The 20686-nt window shown below is 37.4% G+C and overlaps 1 long non-coding RNA gene across 1 annotated transcript; it reads left to right on the forward strand.

Moving 5' to 3' along the window:
- Window positions 1–252: 252 nt before the first annotated feature.
- LOC135084666 (uncharacterized) lies at window positions 253–1134 on the forward strand. The gene is made up of 2 exons (XR_010259922.1): window positions 253–410; window positions 896–1134. It is a non-coding gene; the product is annotated as an uncharacterized LOC135084666 (long non-coding RNA).
- Window positions 1135–20686: the final 19552 nt, after the last annotated feature.

A 20686-nucleotide genomic window follows, 5' to 3' on the forward strand; every position in this document is an offset into this window, starting at 1 on the left:
TCTTTTAGACTATTCTTCTCTAATTTCTAACACCCGTATTCACAAACAATGCTTGCTTAAGTGAAGCAGCAAATCGAACGCACAGCGTTGAATAGAGCTCTGTGATTCGTTCGTGTGTCACCCTGTGTGTCCACGCGCACTGTGAGACCTCATAGTAATGTTTGTGAATACGGGCGTTAATGCAAATTCACCTGATACATTAATTTATACCTACTTTAAAATGCAGATAAAATTAAATGTGTCCTTTCAAGGTAGATGTATAAAATGATTGTTTTCAAGGCACTTCCAAATACACCTTCATTGGATAGATACAATATCTGTTCGATGAAACTAAAGTTTGACTTAAAACATTATGAAGATTGCTTTATGTATTTTTGTGGTTTGTCTGTTTGTGATTGGAGCACAGTCTCGTGAGTATTAATTTGTTTTTATTGTGGCATCATAGTTGATGATAGTTGTAAGTGCAGTTTTTACCAACAAACATGTAATCCGTTGACTACCCAGACGACAGCAGCTCAAGAAGTAGTTTGTTTTTACTTCAAAAATGTGTAGTTTCATGTGCTGGAGATACTTGCTTCTGTCCATCTATTCAGCGGTGTCGGTTACATTTTTTCCAAACCTTTAAGCAGTGTCGGATAATTCAGAATTTACATAACTTAACCTGTGAAAATCCCTATAGTCAAAAGCATAGAAACAAACTTTCAACCCCTTTTTCTACCCCCTAGAGGTTGAATTTGGAAAAACCATTCTTTTTCGTGAAAAACTTCAGCTTCTAAGCCCAGTGGTTGAAACTGAGCGTTGGTGAGTCAGGCCTTGTCTTTTTACCCAACTACGCAAGGAAGAGCTATGTGTTTATTTTTGTAAAAGAGGGTTAACTACTTGTTCTTATTTGCAGTGACATGTCGTGAAAATCAAACGACCAGTTCCATATGTCCACGACTCTCAGAGAAAGGGTGCACAGACTCCAGTACCAGCTTAAGATTCATCACATGTAAAATTCCTCAATGCTACTGCAAAACTGGCTATGTCCGCGAACCCCTCACCAGGAAGTGTTACAAGAAAAAAGACTGTCCCGATTATAGCAAAATCTACACGATTTTGGGATTGATTTGAATAAAATTTTGAATTGAATACTTCACTTTTATTTTCAATACCATCAGTTTTTGTGATTACATGAGTACATACACTAAAATTATTATTAAGTAGTTTCATGGCGTAGCGTATCCTTACTTGAAGTTATTTGAGTACTTATAACTTTACAAGGATTACTTAATTATTAGACTAGGAGTAGCACAAATTATTATCTGCCTTTTTTTGTTTATTTCTAATTTTTAGTTATAACCTAAAACAAAGTAGTAATTCTACATTTATCTTGACGGCATTATTTTTCTTCATCACCTCTCCAAATCCATTATAAGGTTTTGATAGCAATCGCAACCTTATTGTAATTTTTTTAGTTCAGAACATCATGTTTGTTAAAACAGTTAAGTCTTTCCAAATTTTAACCATTATTATCCCTCTATTTCCCCTAGCATTTCGGAAAACGCAGCGTGGGACGTCCACCCACAAGGTAGACCGATGACATCATAAAGGTAGCAGGGAAGCGCTGGACGCAGGCCAATCGATCTACATGGAAAGCATTGGGGGAGGCTTATGTTCAGCAGTGGACGTCCTATGGCTGAAATGATGATGATGATGATGATGATTTCCCCTAGCGTACCCAGGCATAATTCTATACATCCTATCTTTCATCATCCTTTTTTCATCAGCCTTTCTCTCTTTCAGTGACATGCCGCGCGAACCAGACCGAAAGCAGGATCTGCCCTCGCCTCTCAGAAAGGTCCTGCACCGGAAAAAGCAGGGAGCTGGAACTGGTAACATGTCTCCTGCCTCGATGCTACTGCCAAACGGGATACTACAGGGAACCTATCACAAGGAGGTGTTATAGGAGGAAGAGCGAATGCCCCAACTTTGCTTGGATTTACAATCTGTTGGGGTGGACATAATAAATTTTTACTAAGTATTTTTTTATATATTTTTTTCTTTTTTTTTTTCTGTTGTGAGATTTAAAGTTATTGTTTTATGTTATTTGTGTTTTCCTTCTATTTTTAATTGTTCCAACAATAATTATAATTTCTAGTTCCTAAGTAAGCAGAGCTAGGTATAGCGACTAGGTAAAATTAGTTATTTTGAGATTAAACTCGTGATTAATGCTTAAATTTTAAAAAAATAGTTTAAAGTTACTTTTGATCAAATTGTCAATTGAAAGGAGAATAAATAAGTGATAACATAGGTACCTATTAAATATCAATGAGAAAACTGTGTGTTTGATTTGAACTTGATTAGTAATAAGTATCTAAATAAGTACCAAAGTCAGCACCAGTTTCATATAAATCCGTAATATCCCCACCAAAAACCCCTACAACACAGTAAAACGAAGTACTCATAACTACCACTTCAAAAAAATACTAATGACTACTGCATACGCGTTTGCACACAAAATATCGAGACCCTACCTTCTCATTAGTATGGCAGACTCGACCGACCATTGTAGTAAAATGTTTTTAAATCTAGAGCTCTCTACGCCAACTCAATTCAGGGGCTAATGTAATTACCTGCAATGGACTACTCAGCACTAGTGAGGGGATATACTACAAAGTATCGATGTTACAGGAAATGTATGAAATCCGTCATTGTATACAATTCCTAGGATTTGTGTATAAGTCCTAAAATCACCCGGAAATGTGTGATGTAAATTATATTAGACACATTTCCTAGGAAATTTACACATTTCCTAAACAGCAATCGGAAATGTAATTAAGATTTCTTTTTTTTTTCGAAACTTAAATGGCGCTCCCGCGCCGCGGCCGCTGTGTATGTGACAAGGTCGCAAGTCTAACCTAACCTAACAAATGTTTTTATAGCATAAATGAATTTATTAATTGCAAATTTTAAAGAAATTGACACTGTTTTTCTATTATATATTTTTTTTTTAATCGAAATGTATTTTGTTTATTATTATTGAATGTATAATATCATCATTGTAAATTAATTAATTATTTTAGTTGAATTTTTATAGTCTTAGAGACTTATTTATTTGGACATAATTGTGTGCTTTCTGTTTCACTGTATGTTGCATGCCAATTGTCGTTGGTTAGATGTGTGAAACGAACATTCATTGTTTATCACTACTTTGTACCACATTTACCGCAATAAAGAAATTCTATTCTATTCTATTCTATTCTAACCGAGACTTTGTTATCCAGCTACAGGAGTACTAAAACCTTCATGTCAATAATAGTTTAATAAAAGATATGTTAAAATTAGGGTTTTCCAATACTTCAGCGTCCAATACCAATATGCGTGATGCCGAAAGAAAGGTATGCCAATAGGCAAATATTTTTTTCAGTCAAAATATAATAGTGCGAAAACAACTTTCAGGCTAAACAATAATAGTTGTGAGTTAAAAGTACCTATCGGTCAATGTGGTTTGTCTAAATAAAATTTTAGGCGTACTGAGGGGCACTAAATCACATGACCGCGCTTGTGCCGCTTAGTTTTATACATTTCCTAATACAATATTGGAATTCTATAAAATTCCTAGGAAAAGTATACATGTCCTAGGATATGTGCGTATTAAAAAATCTCTGAAGCAATATTTTATACATTTCCTAAATAGCTTCGGAATTGTATACATTTCCTAGGAATAGTATACAATTCCTAGAATTCATACATTTCCTGTAACATCGATATAAGATAAAGTACGAAAAAGTTCAAAGAACAGTCTGGAAAAATTTCGTGAGTTATTCGGAAAGAAAGTCCGCCTGGCTAGCTACCACCATCTTCTTACCTAAGTCTGTCGCCATAACAACAATGTTAACAGCATTGTTGTGTTCCGGCAGTTAGAGGTAAGATAGCCAGTTTCTCAGTGGTTGAGGATTCCGGGTGAAGCTCGCTTCCACCTTCGGCCTGATCATTACTTACCATCAGGTAAGATACAGGCCAAGAGCACAGTATACTGTGCCAAGAGTTTCCTCGTTGTGGGTAAAAAAAAACTAGAAGTAGAGTTCCTTGGATACAGAAATGGAGATTCTTGTATTGAGCATTGTATTTTATGAAGCATAAACTTAGTAGGTACATTGTTATTATATTATAAGTAATCTGAAAAAATGCAATTTAAAAAAAAATAAAGAATAAAATTAATGCAATGGTGTTATTATATACTGAACAGATTTCTTTCAATCTTGTAAGTCATAAAAACAAATCTACCATCCAGTTTATTGACGCAAATGTTTAGCGTCAACCATTAAAAACAAAAGACTCCATTTTACATTTCAACCAATTATAATGCTAATTAAGTATTAAAGCGATAACGTTTAATTGTTTTTTCTGTCACAAAAAAAATGTAGCAACAATTTAACTTTAAATTATAAGTACATTAGCAATTCACTTCGAATATTACCGTTAAACTAACGACATGTTAAACTAAAGACAGAAAATTAGAGTTATTTTTATATTTTGTTTAAGACGTGAACTTGAAAAAAAATAATAAAATGAAATTCGTGATAAATCTCGTTATAGCTACCGTGCTTGTGACTGCAGGATGTGCTTGTAAGTATTTTTTGTAATTTTTTTGCCACAGTGTTATAAGGCAGTGGGAATATAGTTCCCGCCATATTTTGAACCTTATTCGCTTGTCTTAAGGTCCAATAATAATGAAAAGATTCAGTTATAACAGTTAAAGAGTTAAAAACGTTCTATTTCCAGTGGATTGCGGTGATGATGAAGTGGCAAAATTATTATGCCCTCGCATGTCAGAGCCCACTTGCTACGACAGCACGACTACCCTCCGTATAGACTGTCTCAAGCCTGAGTGTTACTGCAAAACTGACTACCGAAGAGAACCATGGACGAAGAAGTGTTATCCTATAAACGATTGTCCTAACTACAGGTTCATTTATGCTGTGATACAGTATGTGACAACTGGCAAGTTGCCATAGAGCATTTATAAGAATTTTAGAGGTACTTTTTTGTACACAATAAAGATTAAATTTATTTTATTTTATTGAAGATCTACCAACAACACATCTTTACACAAACAAGTAATGTTTGCAATATGATGACAATACCAAAAGAAGTGTCTTTAAATGACTTGAAACATCTTCCAGCTAATTAATGATTACTGTGGAGTTCAGGGCAATGTAAAGCAAGGGCATTTTTTAACCGACTTCAAAAAAGGAGGAGGTTCTCAATTCGACCCGTATGTTTTTTTTTTTTTTTTTTTCTATGTTTGTTACGCGATAACTCCGCCAATTATGAACCGATTTGAACAAATCTTTTTTCGGCGTATAGGTAATACCTCAAGGGTGGTCCCATTTAAATTTAATAATAAAAAAAACAACCCCCAAGGGTGGAAAATTGGGGATGAACTTTTTTATACGCAATATCTCCGCCGATTATGAACCAATTTTTTTTGGTCTCAGTGTACTGCCTACCTTCAGTGGTAACATCAAGGTAATAATTAGTTAACTAAAAAGCAAGAAATAAGTAAAATTTTATAAAAAAAAAAAAAAACCGACTCCAAAAAACCTACACTAAAACGTAGAAAAATAATTACTAATTACCTACTTATTTATTAGGACGAATTATTAATATTTATGTAGGTATACCATGATTGATACTTTTGGAGTCGGTGCAGGCAAACTTTACATGTTTCATAATCTTGGCACCGACTCCAGAAGTATCAATCATGGTATACCTACATAAATATTAATAATTCGTCCTAATAAATAAGTAGGTAATTAGTAATTATTTTTCTACGTTTTAGTGTAGGTTTTTTGGAGTCGGTTTTTTTTTTTTATAATTAATAAAGTCACTCAATATAAAATTACTCTTTCGGGAAAAAATCCCATTAAATCACACTGCTACTCGCTAGGACATCTGAATAGGATTTATCTTCCCAACCGGCCACACTGCAACCAGTAACAGTGTGACTCGTTGGGAAAAAGCAATTCCTACCAGTTACACTGTTAATCGTTAGGATTTTTTTCTTAATTCTCAACAGTTCACACAAAGAGATATTTTCAAGTTAGACAAAAATTGAGATTTAAACAGTTTCTGAATTTTTATCGATAAAAAATTTCTCCGTCCTACGATCCCATCCCTCAGCCTTTATAAAACACATTGTCCGTATGAAGGTTTTTGCTGTACTTTATTATGAAGATGGTTAATTTTTTAATACGGGCCTTTGTTGCGGTTTCAACCCGAATACTGCAGTGAAGAGTTTCGTTTCACTTCATTAATATTTAAAGGCAGATTTATATCTTAATTGTTTACGTGTGTCTGGGGTTAAATAAACATTAAAAGTAGAATTGCCGAGTCTTCCACCGACTTGGCCCACTTTTAGCTTGGTCCACGGGCCAAGCTTGCTGGAAGAAAAAATATTTAAAAGTTTAATACAGCGACTTGGCCCGTGGACCAAGCTAAAAGTAGGCCAAGTCGCTGGAAGACTCGAATTGCCTACATAACAAAACATGTAAGCATGTATTAACCAAATTTTATCGCAATCGGTAAAAAAAACTTAGAATCCTAAATTTTAAGTCGTATGACAGTCTTGTTATCGTTGTAAATTAGGCCTTGTAAGCAAATTCATGAAACCCAACATGACTTTTTAAGTATTTTATCTAAGGCTGGGTTGTACCATCTTACTTTAGCTTTGACAAACGTCAAAAATCTGTCACTCGTATCCTAAAATTCTTCTTCGAGGCTCTAATGTTAACAGTTCAACCTATTATACATTTGTTACAAAATAACAATTGTTTCAACTAAATAAGCAACCGCAGTGTTATAGCTTCACATGCTGTCGTATTTAACATCAGTGTGCTTACCATGAGTTTACGTTAGGTGCGCTCTATGGTACGCACACAGCTTCCCTACACAGTACCCAACAATTCGTATCTGAAATGAATCAGAAGAAAATATAACCTTCCATTAAGACCCACAAGTAGGCAAGATATGCGTGACCGAAATAGAAACAGTACTTTTAGAGCTAATGTCGAAAAGTACGAGCGTACGTCTCACCGTCCAATCCACTCACAGAGTTACATAAATCTAAGTTAACCTAACTTACCTCTAAGATAGAGTAGCAAGAACCGCCAAGACACGATTTGGATCTTACTTTTTCGGCATAGGCATGCGACAGGACAGGGCAAGTAACAAAACGAAAAACAATATCAAAAACCATTTTCAATTAGGTTTTCGTGCAATAAGTGCTCTGTCAGGCAGAAAATCCGTTGGGGCAGAAAGGTTCTTAAGTAGAGACCACGGGCTGGAAGACGTAGCGTGGGCAGGCCTCCCACTAGGTGGACCGACGATCTGGTGATGGTCGCGTGAGGTGCCTGGATGCGGACGGCGCAGGAACAGTCTTTGTGGAAATCCTTGGGGGAGGCCTTTGTCCAGCTGGACGTCATTCGGCTGAAAAGAACGATTCCCACTATTTCTATGAAAAGGAGTGGTGTCTCTTGCTATGCTGTAACCTAAGTTACCTACGGCGAGTTTTACCAACTCAATTCTAAGTTTAACTAACAACCCAAGAGTTAAGTATACAATTTTAACGAGGCCCCGCAGTTTGAAGTCTAAATTTGTTTTTATAAATCCGCCGATTATTGTAACCTTTAATTGTTATCTTAACTAAACGATTATGATGATTGTATGCAATTTTAAAATGTGTTTTACCAAATGTGAAAACATGCTTCTTACTCGGTGGACTTACGATTTGGTAAAGGTAGCTGGAAGCTCCTAGATGCAGGTACCGCAAGACCGGTCGTTATGGAAACCTGTAGTTAAGGAAGCCTTTGTCCAGAAGTGAACGACATTCGGTTGAAACGATGAAATAAGTTATCGCAAATTACACACACACACTAATCACTTTGGACGTCCTATGGCTGAAATGATGATGATGATGATGACTAATCACTTTTAATCGCTTCATGGTGAGAGTGAATTTGCGCTTACAGGACAGGTATTAGCACCCTAGATCTCATTTAGATGCCTTCCTTCATCATCATCATCATCATTACAGCCACAAGACGTCCACTGCTGGACACAGGCCTCTCCCAATTATTATTTCTACATTGGCATGCATGCAGCGCCTTCCAGCTACCTTTATGAGGTTGTCCACTTTTGGGTGGACGTCTCACACTAAGTTTTCCGGTACGTGGCCTCCACTCCAGAACCTTGCTACCTTCTTTGTTCCTAGACTGCATCCCACTTAACACCAGGTACGATTGTGGTCAAACACTTGCCTTGTGACGCATAAAAAAAAAGTTATTAAAACACCTGGATAACTCTAAACTCTCACAATTACTAGAAGATCACAAATGTAGCCCTTGTATTTAATCTCACCTCTCACCCTAATCGAATTTCGTGTAAAACGAACTTTTTAGACCAATAAAAACACTTAGAAGTACTTAGAACTTCGAAGATAATTGTGCTGATTGCGGTCGTGGTTGAACTAACGATTGTAATTGCTTAATGAGTTCGATTATAAAGTTTGTAGTTATAGGTATATTAGGTAGGCACTTAACTCAGTCAGTCTTGAGAGAAGCGGCACGGAGCAGGATGTTTTTGTGTGATAGTAGATATTATTATCCTAAGAGAAAATCAGGCCTTATATGCTTCAGACTAGCGGCCGCTCGCTACTTCGTACGCGTGGATCCCGTTTTAGGGGTGGAGTTTCGTAAAATCCTTTCTTAGCAGATGCCTACGTCAATAACATCTACCTGCGTGCCAAATTTCAGCCCGATCCGTCCAGTGGTTTGGGCTGTGCGTTGATAGATCACTATATCAGTCACCTTTGAGTTATAATATACAGACAGGGTGTCCCAGAATGGGTGAATCAAACTGCTAGGGGAGGTAGCTCTACTAATGTACTAAAGCCCGGTCCGTGAGCACATAGAATTTTGTCCAATGACCCCTAGCTACCCATCCTTATCGCTCGCGCGTAATTATATTGCTGTCGCGACTGTGCAACGGGCACCCGCAGTGAGTGTGCGAGCGCGATAGCAACATAATTACGCGCGAGCGATAAGGATTGGTAGCTATTAATGGGTCATTGGACAAAATTCTACGTGCTGACGGACCAGACTATATCCCTAAAAAATATGACACCCTGTATTTAGATTTGTATGCTCTGTCACGTACTCACGTCATAATATCACCCCTTAGTTAAGTGCTAGACCTCTAAGTAAGTATCTAGAGCTGAATTAAAGAGCTCGCCGCTTTTATACGCAATTTGCAGCTATTATAGTATTGTATAGAAGCAATACGTCCATCAATCAACGTCTTCATGGTCTGGTGCTTACAAAACTTTTAAAAGGTTGTGAAAATAGATACCTAAGTATCTATCACGGTTAGATAGAAGTTATGAAGTTATCTTATTAAATTAAAGGTCAGACAAAGTAGTTCTGCTGGGAACATAATATACAGGGTGTCCCAAAATAAGCGTGCTAAATTTATGGAGGTGATAGAGTATGGTTCGCGCGGAGAAGAGAGAAAAAGTGTCGCGCGGGCTTATTTTTCTATAGAATTTGACAGCGACAGCACGGAGCGAAGTGTTTCCTTTCAAGACAGCAATAGACTGACAGCTCACACATCTCTCGTCTCCGCTCTTCTCCGCTTCGCTTTGGTAGAAATAGCCTGCCAGCTCCGTCACACATTTGTCGTTTATTTATGCATAACAAGGCAGGTATTTGACCACAATCGCACCTGGTGTTAAGTGAGATGCAGACTAGGATAGTAAATATCTGCCCTGTAAAGCTTCAACCACACCAGTCGCGCGACCTGTCATTGGCCTATGATCGCGCCGTGGCATTCTGCACGCGTTGGTGTGGTTGAAGCTTAAGTGCCTATTCACTCTCGCCTTGAATAGGCTTACTGGATCCGGCAAAACTGGATTGCCCTGGGAAAAGGCCCTAATGTAGCGGAAAGTTGTAATGGCTGTTCGCAGATTCGCACATCGTGTATGGAAATGTTAAAAGTTCGCAAACTTTTTGTTGGCGCACCCGCCCCATTCCTTGAGTGCTTAAAGACTCAAAGCAAAAAGTAAACAAATGTTCTGGAGTATTTTCCTATTCGGAAACAATGTTATGAGTAAAGTTATACTTGTAATGCTTATATGCCTTTTTATCTGAAAATCACTGGAGGCCAATGTTTAGCAATGATTAAATGACAAAAATAAACTCTACCTAGATCGTCTGCTGATCATACAGATGTACCTAATTAGTTTATCTATTTCTTACAAATTAGTGCAAGATCTGCCTTCGAGGTACTGTAAGAATACAAAAAATTTAAAATCAATTGACTTTGTGGGCCAGATTCGTCGGTTCTAGATAAAGTTTTAGATTGTTATCTGACACTGGCCTGCGCCTGCGACTTCGCACGCGTGTTCCCCGTTTTACTCCCTTAGGGGTGGAGTTTCGTAAAACCCGCTCTTAGTGAATGTCTACACCCTTCAATGTAGGTTCTTTCTACCTACATGCCAAATTTGAAGTTTGCAGGTGTTACAGTTTCTGAGATTTCGTGATCAGTCAGTGAGTGGTATTTCGCTTTTTTTAATATAGATAGAAGATTGAACACTTTATCTAGCGTTATCTAACTACAGAAGTTACTGATTCCCGGGACTTCATTTATCAGATATTTCTACTCAAGTTGTGCCTTTTTAGTGAATCTCGCATAATATGTCTAAATTCAAGATAGTTATTGAGGAAATATGTAGTCAATTTCTATTACGAGACTGCCCTCACATCTTTAATATCTTTATTATCAACGTGGATACAAAGATGACGGAGTCATTGGGACATTAAGGAATTATTTCGTCTTCCAAAAGCATATTAGAGCTTTCACGGTTACGCGCTCCATCAAATTAGGGATGGGGTGTTTGTCACTTGATATTTTTATTTATCTTTTTTTTATCAACAACGGAGAAGTTCTTGGCCTGCGTCTCACATGATGGCAAGTCATGATCAGACCAAAGGTTTAACCGGAATCCTCAAGAACAGAACTGGCTATGTTACCTCCAACTGCTGGAACACAACATTGTTGTTATTGGCGGCAGACTTAGGTTAGATTGTGGAAGCTTGCCAAACGGACTTGAAGAGGCCCTAGTACTAACCAAACCAAGGTGATAATTTTGCCCCCACTGGGAATTGAACCTGGGATCTCTGGGTCTAAGACGGCTAATTTTACCACTAGATCACGGACGCAAACGCAAAAACCGTTATTTTGTTAATGTACGTAAAGTCATACAGTGTTTAGCTTAATGTATCCTCATCAATGTTCATTTTAGCTTTTTATGTCAGAATACTAGCCTCAAAAGTTATCTACTTTATTAAATAAAAATAGTTCATCCCTCAACATTCAGTAAACTGTACATACTCAAACACAGCACATAACGTAAGAGCATTAGCGGTTCAAGTAGTGTCGGTCCGGTGACATAATGGACGAACTTGCGAGAACTTCGAAGTTGTTGGGTATATTGCAAGTAGTGAATTGCAAGGGAAATTAAACGATGATGATTTAGAAACGTATGCTTTTCATTATCTAGAGGTCAGGAACTAAAGACTTTAGTGGTTTTTATGTGTTGTAAAAATAAAAAACTTAATCTATTTTACACTAAACATGATCGTATAATCACACCAGAGATCGTATTATGAAGCTAAAGTAAAAAACATAACACTGTATTGAATTAGAACAAAACCTTTATTAGGTATAGCTGTACTTATAAAAAGAGGCAAACTAAAATTCAGAAATAAAAAAATGACTTTCCCATTCCCATACGAAGTTACCCATTGACTATCTGTATAGGATTTGGGAAGCCTATCCTTTTTACTAGGTCTAGGTCTGATTCAGTATTCTTCTAAATTTTTTTATGCAGGACAAGACAGGTATACATAAAATTATCAATGGTTTAAAAAAAGTTTGAAGCACAGTCACTGTTCGTCAAATATCACGTGCCAGATCGTCCGTCAGTCACATCACTAGCATGACCGAAATTCAATTTAGAGGCTTTGGACTCTTCGCTTTTCAGGCCGCGTTCAATGAAGAGCCATTTATTTATTTCCGAGTCGATAAATAACAGTATTATATTAATTTTAAGGCCTTTAGAATGCGGTAAGGGGGCCTGTGTCTTCAGTTTTATAGGAATGGATCAGAATATAGCATCATCTTTATCTATAAAAGCGAAAGGTCACTGACTCATCATGAAATCTCAGAAACTACAAGTTCTAAGGGTCTCAAATTTTGCAAAATCCCGTCTTAGTGAGCACCTACGTTCTAAAAGGAACCCCCTTGAAAAATTTGAGACTCCTAGCACTTGTAGTTTCTGAGATTTCGGGATGAGTGAGTCAGTCAATCAGTGACCTTTCGCTTTTATAAATATAGATTACCTAATTGAAAAATCCACTTTGTGTAAAAAAATAATATACGTACTTATAGTATACCACTGTGGTATACTATATTTTTGAGTTAGTACTCTTTTGTTGATAACGAGCCTTGTGTAAAGAGTACTAACTCTAAAATGAAATAAGGCTTTCTTTTTACTCAGTTGCTTTTCCAGCACCAAGTGCGAAAGGCAGAAAGCATAAAGACCAAAGTAAATTAGGCTTGGGCTAAAAGACTAAAAAGTACATAACTCTTCGTCAGACAACAAAACTTGCAAAGCAAACCGGCTGCTGAATACTTTATGATGGCTGTAAATCTAGCTGAATCGTAAATTTTGCAGGCCCTCGCGACCTGCGAAAAGGGCTCTCGCTCGACCCTTTCTACACAGGAATGGATATTAGCGAGGGGCCCTACTATTGAAACAAGTCGAAACGAAACGGGACGATTTCTACTTCTCATTCCCATTGCTGCAACTTCTTCTTGTCATGTCGACAACAAACCTACACAGCGTCAACCCAAAACTCCGCCACAAGATTGGCGTTGTCAGCAGCCTTCATTAAATCTTCCCGCGTGCAGTTGTTTGGGCACGCAGGGTACGCAGGGCTGCAACTGAGTAGCCAGGAACTATCACCAGTAAAAGCTCAACCATTGAAGCTCAATTTTGTCCCGAGAAAAATTGAAAGACAATTCGAAGTCAAAATAACAGATGAAAAGACAATGTGGATGTCGTAAAAGGCGACTAAGGGACGAATATTCGAACATCACGCTTTATTTACTGTGGGGATTGTAGGCCAGAATTAGAGAGGCATATTCCTGCTGTGTAAACTAGATAATAATGACTGTATTAACTGTTTTTAGCAAATAAACGTTTTGAATTTGAATTTGAATGATGATGAAAAGAACCTATAGCAAAGTCATCATCACTTTCCATCAGGTGATATTCAGTCCAAGAGCTACCCTGTGGTGGTAAAAACCTTCAAAGTCTGATGATTAAGGAGTTGGAATCCTATTTTAAAAAACTATTCTACGACTGGACACAGCTTATTAATCTTAATAAGTCCCAACTAAAAACATCCGTGGTAGGGGTGACCTGCTTGCTAAAGGAATGGTTAAGGTAGGATGTGGTTTTGCCCCATTTAAAATTCCAATTTTAGACCTTTGATACCTAAACACGTATCTACTTCTGTTGAATCCAAAATATACACTTCCTCACCCATGTACTGGGTCTGCATAGTAAGGTAACGGGTCTTTAGAATTAAATATTTATTTGTACCACCTCGTTCCAACTACGTTTTATTAATAGGCATATTTTGTATGTGTTGTGTTACCTTCGTTTTAATATAATTGTGAAGAGGGTTTTAATGAATATTACGTTTGTTTTGTAATTTTCGATCTGGGCTTTATTAATTAAAGTCTGTTTACGAATCGACAATTTTATTAAATGTCTATAGGTCAACTCAGTTAATAGTCATATAATGATTTAGAAAGGTACTCCTACCTATTTTATCTACTTGGGCATGATACCTACAGATGCCACAGTTCCAGCTACCCATTTTAGGTTTTTCTTTCGCTCTCGTCGCTACTTCTTTGCGATAGAACGAGACGACATGACCGAAAATGGGTAGCTGAAACAGCTGGAATATTTGTAAATTTTCTGCATTGTCTGTTCTAGATTGATAGTAGGTTCGTAATGCAAAAATGTATCTATAGACGAAAGCACGTCACGGTAAACACGTAGATCTTATGCAGTTGTAAGAGGAGCGAATTTGCAACAAAAATGGGTACCCCGAATGTGCTGTTTGTCTCCGTGGGAACAAGCCCTAACACACCAAAGCATTTATCCTGATGCACTGATTTTCTGCACCTACCAAATACCAAAGCAGGTACTTATCGGTTTCAAATCCTACATTCCAGTTTCGGCGTGGTACGCACTACGGCTGTAGTGATAATGGCTCTTCGCCTATTCGTTCGGCATGCTCTCGAACACTGAAACTGATTTTCGTGTATTTCAATGAGGCAACCATTAATGATACTGCTGTAATTCTCTTTATACTGCTAAAAGATAAAATATGCATGTGTAAATAGCTGGAATAGCCTGGAAATGGAGAAAATGGGAAATGTAATGAGAAAAGCGAATAACAAAAATCTCTAAGATTCGACAAAACATTTTGACTCTAAAAAAAGATGTCCTGAAGAATATACTCAGTACGTTGATGAAAACCGACAACTACTAATCAGGCAGACATTTTAACTTAACTGGTGTTTTTGTAGAGTTTGACAGCCTTTTTGACGTTTGTTAAAGTTTTTTTTTATTTAAAGTAAGATAGTGCGACCAAAGGTTAGCGCAAACTTACTAACTACTAACTTAAACCAATAGTGCAAACTTATAAATACCATTTATTGGTCCATCGCGGAAACGTTTTTAAATTCCAAATATTCCTGTCGTCATAGTAGATAGCACAAAATTATCAATTTCAAATTGGAACATCGCAGTGCAATTCCAATGCGCACAGCGAACGCGTGGAGAGGCTGCCAAACATTAATAGCAGTCTCTCCAACACTCTGAAACTGGTTTGCATCTGTTTGAGTGTGCTGTAATATTACGTCACTTAGGTGATACATGACTACACTGTGATATTACTACTGTGACGTCACTACTTTAATTTCAGCCGAATGAGGTCCACTGCAGGTCTTCCCAAGAATTTCCACAACGATCGGTCCTGCGCTGTCCGTATTCAGGTGCTTCCCGCGACCTTCACCAGATCGTCGGTCCACCTAATAGGAGCCCTGCTCACACTACTTTTTCCGGCCTATAGTTGCCGACTTGCCGTTTCATAAAAATTATTAGCTTTTTTGGTATTACCTAGTCGCATATTTGTTTCAGGAGCCGCACGGCTAATATTCTATTCCAGATCAGAGGTGGAATTGTGTAAAGCAATCGTTATCATTTGACAGTTCATAACGTACGATTATTCTGTCAAACGCTTTGTTCAACTGACTTTATCGTACGTTATGAACTGTCAAATGATTACGATTGCTTTACACAATTCCACCTCAGAGGTGAAATTGTGTAAAGCAATCGTTATCATTTGACAGTTCATAACGTACGATTATTCTGTCAAACGCTTTGTTTAACTGACTTTATCGTACGTTATGAACTGTCAAATAATTACGATTGCTTTACACAATTCCACCTCTGATCTGGAATAGAATATTAGCCGTGCGGCTCCAGAAACAAATATGCGACTAGGTAATACCAAAAAAGCTGATAATACTTCTTTAGCTGATAGAACATTAACATAACAAGTTTTTCAATAACAGTTTAAAAGGAACTAGGTATTCAAGAAAAAGGCTTCCCAATAAAGTTTAGATTTCGAATCAATTTGTTAAATTCCAGAAAATTCAAGTTATCAATTCCAAATAGAGTATCGCAGTTCCAAATTCCAGCACCGGCGTAGCGATCGCATGGAGTGGCCGCCAAACATTGGCTTTCTCTCGACTCTAAAATTGATTTGCACTTATACCGCCTCTGTAGCACTTTTATACCACCATTCCGCTTTAAGCGCTACGTTAGCTTTATTTAGGACTTTTTTATGACTATTTGATGGATTCGATGCATTGTAGGTTTATTTAATGTTATTAAACAGCGTCAATATTTTTGGATTGCTATTTTACGCCGATAAATTAATGTGGCTCTTTCAAACTTGAAATTGTGTTTTGGTTAATATTTCAAATTCCAAAGTTTGTATTCCAAAATATATTTTGTTGGAATTGTATTCCTATTTGGCATTACATTTCTAAAATACTGAACATAAAAATGCCATACATTATTATACTTGACTATTTTCTCATATAGAAACTATAATCATATCCAATTAGTTGTAACATTTCAATTATGTTAAATAACTGTCTAATGATCATTTTGTTTACGCCCGTATTCACAAACGATGCTTGCCAGCAAATCGAACACACAGCATTGAATAGACTCTGTAATTGGTTCGCGTGTCACCCTGAGCGTCCACGCGCACTGTGAGACCTCATAGTAATGTTTGTGTTTCTCATAGTAATTACAGGCAAACTATAACAATGTTAGTTTAGCTTAAACGCTAGCACAAAACAGAATAACTACGAGTAATGTCACAAAATCTATTTGGTAAGTTCTGGCTAAATGTTTCAAGTTTACACTGGCGCCATCTGGTGGCTTTTTGTGGCACTTCGAGAAGTGGGTGATAATTAAGTTTAGAGTTTAGAATATAAACCTAGATTACTTCTTTAGAAGTGTGCAATGCATTTATGAGTAGTTAACTAGGTGGCAGGCGAACTCCGTACCGCCTAGTAAATGATTGTGTGACATGAAATAGAAGAGAGAATCCAATCGCCATTTTCCGATTTCAGATTAGATACACTAGAAACATTACCCTCCCTTTTAGAGTAGTGGGGTAAAAAGTACCCTATTATGTTAATCCAGCGTGTCGAAAATCTGTCCAGCCGTAACTCTATTTTTATACCTCCTCAAAAGATTTTAAGCTTTCGTGAGTACATAATGTAACTCAGTCTTAAATGTCACGTTAAGACCCGTGTCTTTCTATTTCACTCCTCAAAAGAAAGAAGAAGAAAAATGTTTTCTTCAATCTACAATACGTACCTACTTGTTTTCGAATTTCCTACATCATCAAACCAATAAGCCCACAGTTGGTAATTATACTGAAGTTATACTGAACCTCGCATCCAAAGTTAAGCGGTGTAAAGTGCGAACTACAGCCATTATACAGAATGCAGCTGTTAGCAGTTTAGCTGTAAACATTATCATGGTTAGTGCTGGTATTTCTGACTTCTAAGTACATTTTTCAACTTGACAAGCACCTACCTATTTACACCAAGTAACCAAGCGGTTATTAAAATCAACCCTTCCTATTTTCTTCTTGTAACGCCCGTATTCACAAACGATGCTTGCTTAAGTGAAGCAGCAAATCGAACACACAGCGTTGAAATGTGCGTTCACGCACACTGTGAGACCTCATGGTACCTAATGTTTATGAATAAGTACGTGCGTTAGTTTCATCGCGGGTCCAATGGCAATTTAACTTTCCCCCTGGATAAACTTGACTGGTTGGGTTTTTATTGGTGGTCAAGCTGTAGATCCTGGCTACACAGGAGTTCCAGCGGTGGGATCTAGAGATGGGAATAATCCCGTAACAGCTAGGGACTGGAATTCGCTGTCTGCTGCTGTCTTCCTGAACACTATAATACGGGCCTTTTCAAGGCGAGAGTGAATAGGCACTTACAGGGCAGATATTATGTACCGTCCTAGACTGCATCTCACTTAACACCAGCTGCGATTGCGGTCAAATTAGAAGTTATTAAAATCAACTCTTCCTATTTTTTCTTATTAGTTTCGTGGGTCCAATGACAGTTTAACTTGGCCTTCACTGGTTGGATTTTATTGGCGGTCAAGCTGTAGATCTTGGCTACACAGGAGTTGTAGCAGTATGAACGAGAGAAGTGATCGTAACCAGACATAGTAATTTACGAGTAATTTATGACAGTACAGCAACACAGTGCCAGCTATTCTATTTACGAAACGAACAACAATAGGTTTTAAATTATGATATTGGAAAATACCCAGTTCTGTATTGGAAAAATACTAATAATTTCTTTTTCTGCGCAAAATAAAATGCGTGGATTGAACCCACGTCCCCACGTTCTCTGACGCGTCATGACGTAATAAACGAGGAGATAGGATTGTTACACTTTTTTAATTTTATTTTATTTTACTTGTGATGTATTTGTTTACTTACATTCAATGTCAGAACTGTTACCATAAGCCTATTATTAATTTTATTTTTAGCTTGGTTAGCTAGAAGAATTGGTTTCTGAAGATGAAATTGCCTGAATTGTTTTGTAGACTTACAACTCCATTAGACCCCAATGTGTTTAGCTCCATGTGCCGTTGTCTGTGCATTCAGTGTACAGTAAAGGCTCTACCTAACTACTGCTTTATTTAAGCACCTGCATGAAGTGCTTTAGGTGCCGTATTCGGGCTCTTTTATTACCAAAGTCAGTGTTATTGGGGTCAAATTCGCTCTACAGCAGCTAAGCAGTAAACATGCATACGACACTTCTGGTAGTATCCAGGATCGTAGAATGGCTATGGATGTGTGATTAGGAAGCAAAATAGGTTCCACTTTTCTTTTAATAGTAGAATAACCTGCCTTTGTTTTTTAGAATAACACAGTGAACGATAAAAGTTATTCTAGTGACCACTTTTCCTACCAACTATAACTATTGTAAATTGAATTTTAATTAAAGACTCATTTTGGACTATCCGAAATTGAACTGTATTAAAACTCTAAGGTTAACTGGAGGAGGATCGCCTTAAAATTATGTCACTAAGTTCGCCTTTTGTACCCTGTTCAATGTGCATAGGGACTTAATTCTCAATACTCAACTTATCTGAGAGATATCTCCTAAAGATTTCTGAGATGAAAATATCTAGCAGATATACTCATCGGTAACATTTATCTGTTAGATAGCGTTTTTAGCCAAATGATTGTGTAGTTTTGGATATTTCTTTTGAGTTTTAATACATTATATACTTAGGTATTTTGTTTATCGAATCGTTTAAATTAACTACACTTTTAACTTAACTTCACAGTACTAAGCAGTGTTTAACTGGACGATAGACCACCTATAACGCTTGTACACATTACTGCGTGCGCCAACCACGCAACTTGCCAAAGCTCCAAAGCTCATTGGGGTCACTAAAGTGCATCTATTATGCATGTCCTAATTGTGTTCACATTATCAGTGATCGGGACAAATGCTATAAACTAGGCTGTCAAACGTGTCGGTATGGGATTGGAATTTTGAATCAATCCTGTACATTTTGTGATCACACTTCGGAAAGATTTGTATTTTAGTATGTTTGGAACACAAAGGCTGCCACAATAGATCAAACCTGTTCGAGCTGGCGCAAATAATGGCCAAAAACCAATAATAATAAAAAAAATTTGGAACGAATAAACTCAAAATCTACTAAATATTTCAACGGTAGAATGCTACAGTAACATAGCAAATTGTAACAAACAAAATGTACAGCAAAATCACCACAATTTCAAATAATATAAGGTGCTACATTCTTACCTTGACCTTGACGCACCATCATTTGATTCTGGTAATAACCATAATTTACGTCATCCATTTATTTTTTTAGACAAATAATGGACCAGAAAACGCAACCAACGATCTAGGCGGGCTGGACGGCAGTGGACGTCCTTTGACTGAAAAGAGCGTATTCCGTAGCTAGAGTCCGGTCACCGAGCAGGTAGAATTTCGTCCAATGACCCCAAGCTACCCATCCTTATCGCTCGCGTGTTATTACTGTCGCGCTCACACATTCACTGCGGTCGCCCGTCGCACATTCGCGACAGCAATATAGCGATAAGCATGGGTAGCTTGGGGTCATTGGACGTAATTCTATCTGCTCGGCGACCGGACTTTTTACGTTTAGATTCCTATACTCGTAGTTTATCTAATTTATTCTAGTATTTCTGCAGTTGCCTCCTCCATTCTTCGCTCATCCACACACCTCTTCATCTCATACGAGACGCGAACACTGAGCTACGGACTATTTGCACCGCTGTTTGTGCACTGGCAATCCAAACTGGATGTACGCTGCAGCACATCAAGCTTCACATAAGTCCCTTATGTAGTTGGAATAGCGGCGAATTTGCAATAAAAATGTATAGGACGATGTGCGTTACGTTATTAACGAATGCTTTATACAGCGTGTTGTTTGTAATGGCTCTTGGACGTTAGTTAGAATGGTTTACTGTCTTTATTAACAATATTTACGGCTTTCAGCGATAGATGGCGCCTATCTTTTGTTGATCATTTTGTAAGCGAATTCCATATTCTTCAATCCCAGATATTTTTTACCGAGGAAACGATAAATTGGAAGATTATTATTAAAGGAAACAGATCACAAGTGTTTTAGTACATCTTCGAACTATCGTAGAAGGTTTCAACAAATAGAGTTTAAAATTAATAATTAAATCCGTCATTGCATCAAAAATCGGGGGAACAAGCTCTGACGGACCTTGCAGCTTGAATACGTCCAGCTAAAATTGCCTGAAATGATGATGATGATGAAGAAACATCATTGCAAATTATACTTAACTTGTTCTTAGTTTGATGTGTGAGTTGTAACAACCCTGGTACAGTCAGTCAAATAGTTCATGACACCCAA

Source organism: Ostrinia nubilalis, chromosome 26 (assembly GCF_963855985.1).
Source record: "Ostrinia nubilalis chromosome 26, ilOstNubi1.1, whole genome shotgun sequence".
In the NCBI taxonomy this organism is placed as follows: Eukaryota; Metazoa; Arthropoda; class Insecta; order Lepidoptera; family Crambidae; genus Ostrinia; species Ostrinia nubilalis.